This window comes from Populus alba, chromosome 19, assembly GCF_005239225.2.
Source record: "Populus alba chromosome 19, ASM523922v2, whole genome shotgun sequence".
In the NCBI taxonomy this organism is placed as follows: Eukaryota; Viridiplantae; Streptophyta; class Magnoliopsida; order Malpighiales; family Salicaceae; genus Populus; species Populus alba.
Window position 1 is genome coordinate 2,177,063 of NC_133302.1, and position 12,731 is coordinate 2,189,793.

At 36.4% G+C, this 12,731-nt stretch overlaps 1 pseudogene; it reads right to left on the reverse strand.

Moving 5' to 3' along the window:
- Positions 1-288: 288 nt before the first annotated feature.
- On the reverse strand, positions 289-9,692 carry LOC118051961 (disease resistance protein Roq1-like; annotated as a pseudogene).
- Between the last annotated feature and the right edge of the window lie 3,039 nt (positions 9,693-12,731).

The following is a 12,731-nucleotide window of genomic DNA, read 5'->3' on the forward strand; positions in this document are numbered from 1 at the left end:
ATTAAAACTTTTGCCTTTGAGATAAGTTTTCAAAAGAGCCTGTAGATTCATGCACTGCAATCATTCATTTTGCCAACTCGAAAACAAAATGCTTTATTTATTTATTTATTAATTTTATACAACAAGGCGATAATGGAAGATCTAAGAGGGCATAAAGTATGGATTTTTCACAAAACAATCCTTCAACTAATTGAGCTCAGGTTGAAAGTTTCTTCGCGAAGTGGATAAAAACTCTTCCTATATAAATAATCTTTAAACTGCTCAATTGTAGAAAATGTCAGCGAACCATAAAGAGGATGAGGAAGCAGATGAATTGGTACTACTTCATCTCTTCCCACTTCTGACTCTTGGTTGTCAATGTCATGATCCCACTCCAGCCCTTCAAATGAATCCAAATCTACAATCACTTTGATCCCACATTGTTTCACATTAATGTCTTCGCTCCCCAAATTCACATACAATTCCAATTCTTCGTGCCCACAACATTCTTCCATTGCCATCTCACTTAAACTTACGAATCTTGTCCAACTTATGGGGCAATAGAGTCCTATTACCAGTGTAGCTTCAAACAATTGCATACCGTTGCTCTTTTTTTATATAATAGCATTGATTGTATGACTCCTACTAAAAAAAATCCTTGTAGTGAAAGCCCAAAAAATCAACCCTTGAAAAACTGGAGGTATATGAAATGATAATGAACATCCTTCTCCATGGAAGGTGAACCCCTTTCGCACGTTGTGATGATAGATTCCCATAAGCAATTTGGCATCATAGCCGTGAATATGATATCCATAACCACCATTCCACAATGCCTGCATATATATATATATATTGATTAATTACAAAGAGTGCTGAAATTTTAGACACTAATATATATATAGTATATGCCAATTGTGTCTTTATTTGTGTGCGGAAGAGACAGAAATAGTACCTCAACAAAACTCTTCTTGTAATTATTTGATAAATCGGAGGCGGTATCAGAGGAAATAATCCAGCCATGATTACTTAGACCTTCCATGTCCATGCCCTGAATCTCTGTTAAATTTGGACTCCTATATAGAGACAGATTTTCATTGTTTTTGGACTGGACTGGAAGTCTTACCTTTTCCATTGATGTGCAACCGATGGCATCCAAGAATTTTAAATTTGAGGGAAGCTCTGAGATTGATACAAGATTGCTGCAATACGACACTCTCAAAAGCCCCAGCTTAGGAAGGACGTCGATGCCAGAAGGCAGACTTAAGAAATTGTTTCCTGATAGATTCAATTCTTCGAGAGAGGACAAACAACCAAAATCAACACAATTAGTTGCTCGTTCAGACAAACCATAATAAGCAAGTCTTAGTTTTCTCAATAATCTCCAACCAGTGAAACAAGTTGGCAGCAAGGCTCTCCAATCTAAAACACTTGATGAAATTGGTGAATACCAGGATGTAGATAATGGCGTGTCCGCAGTGAAATTGTATCCGCACAGTGACAACTTCCTTATATACTTTAAATGTTCAATTGAAGCGAAAAAGTGCTCATTGTTAATTCCATCTGCTATCAGCTCGGTAAAGGATTTCATATCACCCATGTGTTCCGGCAACTTTTCAAGCTGTGAACACTCTGAAATATTCAAAATCTCAAGAGACTTTGCCTCACAAATGCTTTGCGGAAGAATCTTTAGCCTCCAACATCCCTTTAGATTTAAGAAAGTGAGGCTCTTTAAATGTCCAACAAATTGATGCACCTCAAATAAACCCGAGCAACCTTCCAACAAAAGTTTTTCTAGACTTACACTGTGCAAGTTTGGTGTTTTAACAAGGTGCTTTGAATAACTGAGATTAAGGATTTTTAGTTTGTTAAGAATCTGTAAGAGCAGTAAGGAAAATAACAAAAAGTAATCATCAAAAGTTGTAACTTAAAAATATGCATTACATCAAGGACAAATTTTGAAGAATTGTAGTATTTTTCTTACCTTTTTCTCCTTCCATAATTCTTTAATGTTACTATACTGCATATCAAGAACAACTAGGTTGTCCAACATTAAATCGGACGGAATAGATTTCAAAGGACATTCAAGCCAACAAATCCATATCAACTCTTCAGAAAGCAGTTTGAAAGGCCCAGATAGACGTGCTCCATTGATTTGGAGTAACTTCAAGCATCTCATCTTTGTAAATGATCCTGTGCTTAATAAATTCTTTTCTGATGCTCTGACATCCAGCGCTAAACCCTCTACCACTTCCGTTCCCTAAAAAACCAACAAAATTCAATAGAGTTACAAAGTAATTATATGCAAGAAGTTTAAAACGAAAGATAAACGAGCATATGTGTATGCATTTAGTTATTACCATTTGCTTGCTGAGTACATTCCATGCATCCTCACATTGCCATACTCTGCTGCGTTTTCCTGGGTTGTTAGGTGACTCTTTGTGAATGATCTCCCTTCCCATGTCTCGTAATAGATTATGCATGTTTATATTTCCAGAAGCATTAACATTAATCAGAGACCTTTCACTGAGAGTTCCTAAATCATCCTCTGGATTGTAACCACATCGAGCTTCAAGTACATTTGCTACATATTCTTTATTTCTACCGATAAAAAAGCTTGCAAGATCAAGAAATGTATTTTGTAGTTTATGGTCATCCAGTTTGTCAAAACTTATTTCGAAGTTTTTCCTGAATATCATGGTTTGGAATTTTTCTCAATTTGTCGATTATACATTTCCATCTAGATTTGTTTTTCCCGGACAAACAAGAACCTAAAACCTCAAGGGCTAAAGGAAGCCCTCCACAATAATCAACGACATCATTCGACACCTCAACATAATCTTTTGCTGGCTTGGTGTCCCTGAAGGCATGCCAACTGAAAAGTTGTAGGGACGCATCTCGTTTCAATTCTTCGACCTGACATTTTCGATCCACTTTTAGAAGCAAGCGTTCATCTTCAGATGTAATTATTACTCTACTTCCGGGACCAAACCAACTTCCATCTCCCACCAAAGCATTTAGTTGGTATTGATGAGTCACATCATCAACAACAACAAGAACTCTTTTGTGACAAAGTCGTTCTTTGATCAGAACCATTCCTCTATCAACATTATTGATATTTGCAGGATTTTGCTTCAAGATATCATGAAGAAGTTGTTCTTGTAAAAGAACAAGACCATTCGATTGTTCTGATGTCTCACTGATATTCGAAAGAAAACAACTTCCCTCGAATCCATAGCAGAGTTGATTAAATACAACTTTTGCTATAGTCGTCTTTCCTATTCCCGGCATCCCATGTATGCCCACAAGGCGTACATCATCTGTCGCGTTACTTATGAAGTCACTAATAGTATGGACAAGGGGATCAATACCTACTAGGTGAGTAGAAACATTTATGTACTTGGGATCCAATTTATTCAACACATCCTTGATAATGTCTTGGATAAATTTTGATTCGTGCCTGCTCACACACAAAAGCAAGTCTTTAATAGAGAGACAATTAACCATGCTAAAAAAAATTATTATTTCACATGGTAAAATCTAATGTATAATTACTCAATAAATGTGTGCCAGGGAATCTTAGAGGGAAAAAGGCGTACCCATTTTCTATATCACTGAGATTCCATCCGGAGAGATTTCCCGCCTCCTCAAGAGCTTTTCTCCACTCCTTCACCTTCTCTTTAAAACAGACTTCATGCTTATCAAATGCTTTTACAAAACTGCCGGTCTGCTTTCTCACATCTGAAGGATCAATGTCATAGAATACAGGAAGAACAATCTGACCAGTTTTCCTGTTTTTGCACTCAAGAATCTCTACAAGTTCATTAAGACACCATCTAGAAGAAGCATATCCTTTAGAGAAGACCACTATAGATATCTTTGATTCTTGAATTGCCTTGAGGAGATGTTTGGAGATTTCTTCACCCCTAGGAATTTCATTATGATCTCGAAAAGTGTAGATTCCTGCTTGGACTAAGGCAGTATATAGATGATCTGTAAAATTCTTGCGATTATCTTCTCCTCTAAAACTCAGAAATACATCGTAGGCCCCATTTGGTCTAGAGCGAGAAGACTCTAGCTCTGTCATGGCAGCTGCAGAAATTATGACACAATAAATTAGCAATGGAGCAAGGAATGCATGTAAATCATCAGAGACAATACATGTAAATTCTGATGGGAATTTGTTAGAGAAGCTGAATTTTGATCTGTATATAATTTAAGTGACATGATAAAGAGGAATCCCCGTGAAAGTGATTAATCTTTAAGAAACAAATAACATATTGACAGCAAATCCTGAACTTGGAAATGATAAAAGTGGTGGGATTAATTTTGATGTGTCCTAAAGAACTTCCTCTCCTAGAAAAATAATATATTATATTGTTTCCACCATGCTTCCTTACCTCCCTCTCCCCTAGTTATTTGCTCCAACAGAAAGAAATAAACTGATTTTGATTGCTAATAAGCATAGCCTAATATTTTGCCCTCTTTTTCTTCAACTTTTTAGCACCCAAGCAGAATGGAACTTTTCTACGTTACCTGTGGAGACAAAACTGACAGACTTACTGAGGTCAGCTTTTCTTCTCTTTCGCGAGGATGAATCGTTTTCTTCATATTTGGATTGCTTGCGTTTTACTTTCTGCATTCTAAAATAGAATGATATTGTGCTTGAAGATCTACAAGGAACTCAATAAACTGGTCAATGATGATATATCTATCTGAACGTAAAGCTTACAAATTATTGTTATAAGTAAATACATGAAATTAAAACGAAGCAAAGAGAGTTAGTTATACCTCTACATAACCCAAGGGCTCGTTGGATTCCGCCAGCTATGAAAATGCAGCAACTGGAGATCAGAGCTGATGAATATCGCTGTCCTGCAACAATCGATATTGCTGAAAAGATGAAACCAAAAAAGACTGCATGCATGCAATCAGTAGCAACAATCGCAAAGATTACCTCTATATGGTGTTTATGAGTTGGTCGGATTCCATCTACTCGGTGACTTTAAAGATCAAATTGCAGCAATCAGAAAGGTTGGCTGAAGAGCGAAGTAATGAGGACTGATGAAGGTTGGTACAGACTATTGTTCCAGAGAAAGAATATGCTTTCTTGCAATTTATTAGCAACGCAATAATTGTTAAAAATAAAAGGTAACATCTACAGGAAAAGGAGCAAGGAGATTTCGTTACCCACAAATTGATCAATATCAAGCAAATTTATAGCTCTTGCTTGAGCATCAAACAGTTTTTCCAAGAGCTAAAGCAGTCAAGAAGCAGGTGTATCATGAAGAGTGTGTTTGGTATTGTGGTAGCTGTTGTGGTTGTGGTTTATAAAAAGTTGTTTTATAAAAAGTACTTTTAGTTGAGGTTGGTTTGAAAAAATAGGTGTTTGGTTAAAACTGTGGTTGAAATTGAAGTTGAAGAAAAAGCAGTTTAATGTGTTTGGTTAAAAGTGCTTTTAAAATTGAAGTTATAAAATAAATTTTAAATATATATTATTAATATTAATGGTTTTAAATTTAAATATTATAGAATTAATTACTCCTATTACAATCATCAAATAAAAAATACTTTATAAAAAATATTTTTTATATTCCATTAAACTATTTATAATTTCATTACATACAAAATTCATCCGATAAGAACTACAGTTTTTATAATTTTTTGAGCATAGATAAAATATTATCAGGTATAAAATTGATATTACAGTGCAATAAATTCACTTTATACTAATGTTTTTTTTTAAATGTTAAAAAAATTAACACTGAAAAAAAAAAAATTCACGTAAACAGTGCAATTTTTGCACTGTTTACATACTCCACTGTTCAGTGAACAGTGGAGGTGCATGATACACTGTTCAGTGAACAGTGTATCATGGTTGGATTTCCCGAAAGCAGCATTTTCCTGCTTTTCATTTTCCTGCGTTTCTCACGCGATTTGGATGTGAGACCATGCACAGTAAGCAACGTTTTTTGGTTAACCAAACACTTGCTTCCTGCGTTTTTAAAAAAACGCAACTTCTAACGCGTAGCCAAACGGACTCGAAGTGTATGGTCTTTTTTATCAGCCGTGTTGTTGGTGAGGTTTTGACCACATCGGAGTCAAATGGCATGATTTTCCACACGGCAAACTAAAAACACCATTATCATGCAATCGGCTGCCTCCATCTCTCCTCCGTCTAATCTGATACTCTCAAAATCAAATGGTGTAAATTTCCACAATCCTTTTTTCAAAGCCTGGGTTTTTTTTTTCCAAACAAGACTTTGACTAGACGTCAACTGAACTTTCTTTCTTTACTTTTGAATAAATGTTACACTCAATTTCTTTCTTGGGTTCAAAAAGTTAGACTTCCCAGCAATATAAACTCAGATAAAACAAGCCAAGAATCAATTTTTAAGACATCCTTAACTTTACAAAACTATTACTTTTTTTTTATTCTAATCAAAGAAATATTATTAATTAAGGAGATGGCAAACTGGAAAAAACAAGAAAACAATTATCTTGGTTACATGAAAATTAAAAATAACAAAGCAAAACAAAAACGAATACAAATGAGAGTGTTCTAAACAAAACAGTTCTCCATGAGGATCCATTCAAAAATTCTTTATGGACCTTTAAAAGGATCAAAACCTCCATGCATAAAGTTAGCTTTAAAGGTCTTCAGCCATAATGAAGACGATGGAGAATTAACTCAAGGGTTGAATTCCAATATAGCAATTGATTCTCAAAGACCACTTTATTTCTAACTAGTACTCAAATACCCCTAAAATATTACATAACGTATTAATTGCTAGACTTTGAAATTTTCCTTTCACAATTTCATTCCATTAGGTTAACATTTGACCAATACTTTTCTACATGCACCATTAAATACCTAACGAATTATGACTGACCACTTGTGTTTCAACAATACAAAAAAAACAAATTTTTTTTTAGGAACAATTAAATTTATATTTTCTAAGAAATCCTCTTCTACACAATACCTTAGTGATTGTACTTCATTATTTCACATCATTTGGATCATTCCTCCAAACACTCATGTTAAACTTACAAGGCAATAGAACTATATATTACTAATTATACCTATGCTCATTATTCAGACTCTCCACCTTCTATTCCTTCTCCTTCTTCTTTCTTTTCTCTTCTCTACAATTCTATAGGGTAGAACACCTTAATTCATTTTTTTTTTTTTTGAAGAGAAAACTCTGTCATGGTTTATCTCCACCTCAAACGCTGCTTGTAAAATACTAATCTCCTCCCACAAAATACACCTCATGGTAACCAAACTCCCTGCATAAACTCAATAGTTTCAACCTTAAAATTTCCTCTGTTCCACATTACCAAAATTCCACCAAGACAACTATTAATTAATTCACAGCCTAATCAACAATCTCCCTATCCAATTGTTGTGTAATGTCTACTGTTAGAACCACCAGATCTTAAGCACATCTAAGAGTGTGTTTGGTAGTGTGGTAGCGGTTGCTTTTCAAATAACTTTTCGTGCCGAAATACATGCCAATGATGTTTTTTTATTTTTTAAAAATTATTTTTAACATCAGCACATCAAAACGATCCAAAAAGTACAAACCGCACTCAATTTTAGTAAAAACAAAATTCAAAATTTGGCGAAACGTAGGTTGAAACACACAGCCAAACACTCTCTAAATCCTAGAAACTACCCAGCATTTTGCATCTCATCATCTTTCCCATTATTTTATGGTACAGAAACGTCACTAAGATGAGTGTAACGAGCGTTTCCTTGTCTAATGCCAGAGTCAAGTGAGCTTGAACCATCTATAGGGTTATTCCAGAAATCAAAGAAACATAACAAGGCATGATTTCTTTCTGGAAACAAACTGTTTATAGCATTACTACTCCACAGAGCTATTGGTTTGTATTAATCAATCAAAGAAACAATACAAACAAAGGAGGAGGAGAAAAACTCTTCTCAATTCAACTCTACTCACTCAAGCTCTCTCTATTCTTCTGCTCTCGTTCTCTTTGTACTCTGCTACTCTCCTCAACTCTTCAATGTGTCTAATTATAGACAAAGCTGGGGGCAAGAAATCATGGCCATAAATCACGGAAAAATGTTTGCCACCATTTATGCCTCTATTTTGTGCTAAGTGGGAGATGAGGTGTTCCCACTAAGCATATAGTGGAGGTGGGGCATTGTTTGTCTCCATGATCCTAACAACCTCCCACTTGGAGACAAATAATAAAATTATATTTTATCCGTGAAGACCAATCGAAGTTTTACACAACTTCAGTTTATCAAGTGTAACTACTTTGGTTAACATGTCAATTTGGATTCTTGTTTTCACAGACCTTTTCTAGCATTAGTTGCTCATCGTCTAGCAATTGTCGGATGAAGTGATATTTGATTTGAATATGCTTAGTCCTGGAGTGAAATGCTGGATTCTTGGCAAGGAAGATTGCACTATGACTATCGCTATATAGAATACCTTTTCCATTCATCTTGCCCAATTCTTACTCTGTAGCGATACTATCTCTTTTACAGATTCTGAAACTACAGCATATTCAGCTTCTGTTGTTGAAAGAGCAACGATATTTTGCAAGGTAGAACTCCAGGAAACAGCAGTGCCTCTTAAAGTGTATACATATCTTGTAGTGCTCTTTCTGCTATCAACATCTCCTGCTAGATCAGCATCTACAAAACCTTCAAGTTTCAAACCACCAGCTATGAAGGTAAGACAAGTCTCCGAGGAGCCTTTTAAGTATCTCATGATCCATTTCACCGCCTCCTAATGCTGCTTTCCAGGATTGCTCATATATCGGCTTACAACTCCCACTGCATGGGCAATGTCTGGTCTGGTACAGACCATAGCATACATCAAAGAGCCGATAGCTGAGGCGTATGGAATCTTATCCATGTATTCATATTTTAGCTCAATTTTTGGTGACTGGTCTTCGCTAAGCTTGAAATGATTCCCCAAAGGTGTGCTTACTGGTTTAGCATTATCCATATTAAACCTGTTGAGAACCTTCTTGACATACTCTGTTTGTGAAAGCTTTAATATGCCTTTATCTTTATCTCTGATGATTCTCATGCCAAGTATTTGTTTAGCAACTCCCAGATCCTTCATTTCAAACTATTTTGACAATTGTTGTTTCAACTTATCAATCTCTTCAATGCTGGATCCTACAATCAACATATCATCTACATATAATAGTAGAATGATGTAGGAGTTGTCAAAATGTTTGACATGGCAACAATGATCGGCTTGGCATCTTGTGTACCCCGAACTGCACATGAAGTTGTCAAACTTCTTGTACCACTGTCTTGGAGCTTGCTTTAAATCATATAGGCTTTTCTTTAGCTTGCAGACTTGATTCTCCTTTCCTTGTATTGCAAACCCCTCTGGTTGTTGCATGTAAATGTCTTCCTCCACGTCACTATAAAGAAATGTTGTTTTTACATGTAATTGTTCAAGATGTAGATTTTCTACAGCTATTATCCCCAGAACAACTCTGATTGTTGTTTGCTTCACAACTGGAGAAAATATCTCAGAGTAGTCAATCCTTTTCTTTTGTTGGAGCCCTTTTACAACAAGTCTTGCCTTGAACCGTTTGCTTCTATCATGCTCAGTCTTTACTCTGTAAACCCACTTGTTTTGCAAAGCCTTCTTTCCTTTAGGTAGTGTGGTTAGCTCCCAAGTCTTGTTCTTCAGCAATGAACTCATGTCATCCTTCATGGTTAACTCCCACTTACTTGAGTTTTCATCTTATAATGATTTTTCATAAGTTTATGGTTCACCACCATCTGTTAGTAAAATATAATTCAGTAGAAGTGTGAATCGTTGTGGGGGCTTTACAGTCCTTGAAAACCTGCGAACATAAACAATAGGTTCTCTTGGCTCTGTATCTTCTTGTGTAGTGGTGGGTATAGATGTGCTTGAATCTTGTAAAGGCTCTTGAATTTTGTTTTACTCGGTAACATCAGGAAGCCCTTCTAATCTTATGAATTCAAATCTTTGTGGACTTGTATCTGAATCAGCCATATTTGTCTCTACACTTGATCTGTCTTTGTACAAAACTTTCTCATTGAAGATCATGTTCCTGCTTCTGTTAATCTTTTTGTTCTGATCATCCCAGAACCAAAACCCAAATTCTTCATCTCCATAGCCAATGAAGAAACATTTCTTGGATTTGGCATCTAGCTTGTTGCGAGCATCAGAATCTATATGAGCATAGGAAACACACCCAAAGATCTTGAGATGAGATAGTTGTACCTTTTTTCCTCTCCATACTTCCTCAGGCAATCTGAATTCCAAAGGAACTTATGGACCACGGTTGATTAAGTAAACTGTAGTATGAACTGCATCAGCCCAAAATGTTTGAGGTAACCCTGAATGCAATCTCATGCTTCTAGCTCATTCATTGATGGTCCTATTCATCCGTTCAGCAATGCCATTCCGTTACGGTGTGCCTGGAACGGTCTTTTCCATTCTAATACCATTGACAGCACAATACTCTTTGAAACCTCCATCAATGTATTCTCATTCATTATCAGATCTCAAGCATTTCAACTTCAAACCTGATTCAATCTCAACCATAGCCTTCTACTTTTTGAATGTTTCAAACACATCAGATTTATTTTTCAGAAAGTATACCAATACCTTTCTGCTGAAATCATCAATGAAAGTCACATGATACTGAGAACCTCCAAGAGATGCTACTGGAGAAGGTCTCCATAAAGCTGTGTGTACCAGTTCTAGCCTTCTTGGTCTTAAGGTCTTGCCAACCTTTAAGAAACTGAGCTTCTTCTATTTTCCAAGAACACAACTTTCACAAATGTCTAGATCAACATTTTTTAACTCTAACAGCTTTCCCTTCGACTGAAGTATCTTCATCCCTTTTTGACTCATATGGTCAAGTCTACAATGCCATAGATGTGCTTGATTTTATGCTTCAGTAGAGGTAATGATGTCTTCAAATCTTGTGGTCATATACAAGGTGTTGATTTTCTTTCCACGAGCTAAAACCATTGCTCCCTTTGATACTTTCCACATACCTCTAGAAAAAAGGATTGAATGACCACTGTCGTCAAGCTATCCAACGAAGATCAACTTCTTCTATAATCCAAAAACATGCCTTACATTTTGTAAGTTCCATATAGATCCATTCATTGTCTTGATTTACACATCTCCTATACCTACAATATCCATTGGTTGTCCATCAGCCAGATAAACTACACCGTGATCTCCAGCAACATAGTTTTACATCATTTCATGGTGTGGTGTATAGTGAAATGAAGCACCAAAATCAAGAATCCAATCATCAATTAGACTTTGTACAGTAAGAATCAAAGCATCTTGTACCTCATCTGTGGTAGCGTTCACAAAATCAGCCTCAGGTTTTTTTGGTTTTGTGCAACTCCTCATGTAATGACCAGGTTTGCCACAATTTCAACATTCAACCTGCTTTCGGAGTCCAAACTTGCTTTTACTTTTGTATCTTAATTTTGAACTGCCTCTCGATAAGCCTATATCATGTCTCCTTCCTCGAGTGTTAATGTTGAGAGCTGAACCTGAACTTGAACTTTCACCCGAGTCTTTCCTTCACACTTCTTCAGCCAAAATCAAATCCCGGATGTCATCATATTTCAGTTTGGAATTTCCAGCTAAGTTTCTCACGGCTGTTCTCATACCTTCCCAACTGCTTGGAAGTGAAGCTAGCAAAATGAGTGCGCAAATCTCATCATCAAACTCAATCTCAACAGATGACAATTGATTTGTGATGGTATTGAAGTTGATGACATGTTGTGTAATAGAGGTGCCTTCTGTCATCTTCAGGTTGAACAACTTCTTCATCAAGTGCACTTTATTATTTGTCGGGCTTCTCATACATCCTAGACAAGGCTTTCATTAATCTTGCAGTGGATTTTTTTTTTGTAACGTTATGAGCAATTCTTCTTGATAAGGAAAGTCGGATAATGCCCAAAACCTGTCTATCAAGAATCAGCCAATCTTCTTGTTGTATATTTTTTGGTTTGCTCCCCAACAACGGAAGATGAAGTTTCTTCCCATATAGATAGTCTTTGATTTGCATTTTCCAATATCCAAAATCCGTCCCATCAAATTTTTCAATTCCAACAACTTTTATTTCATTTGCCATTTTCAATAATTTTCAGATTTGAATCTACTAAATCTAACCTTATGGATGTGTCCGAAATGGTCAAAAACGTTGGAAACGACACTGAAATCACCCAAATTAGACTTTGGACGGCTCAGATTTATCAATCAAACTTTTGGGTCAATAGACGGTGCAGATGAAGCCACATGTCAGATGAAATAGTGTCCGCGGAGCACCGGATCAAAACTCAATATTATGATGTGTCATCCACGCAAGCAAATCGGGCCCCTTTGATGACGTGGCAAAGGTGCATGTAATTACTGATGATGTGGCATGTGCTGTCGTGGATTGCTGACTGGTCGAATGACGTGGCGGATGCCTATGCAAAATTGATGTTGTGCCTGCTACTGGCTGATGACGTGGTGGGTCAACGTGGTTCAGTTTCAAGAATTCGGGTGAAGAAGGAGAGTGTGGCGCGTGGGCAGTCCTGACATTGGCACGTGTTGGCGTGTGCAGGTATGTAGCACGTCGGTTCTTCATCGGGTTTTCACCAGTGGATTTGTCTCGTCTTCCCCTACATGATGGTATATTCAAAAACATGTTTTGAGAACTTTGATTTCTAGGTTCAAATCAAACACCTTATTTTTTAAAAAACAAGC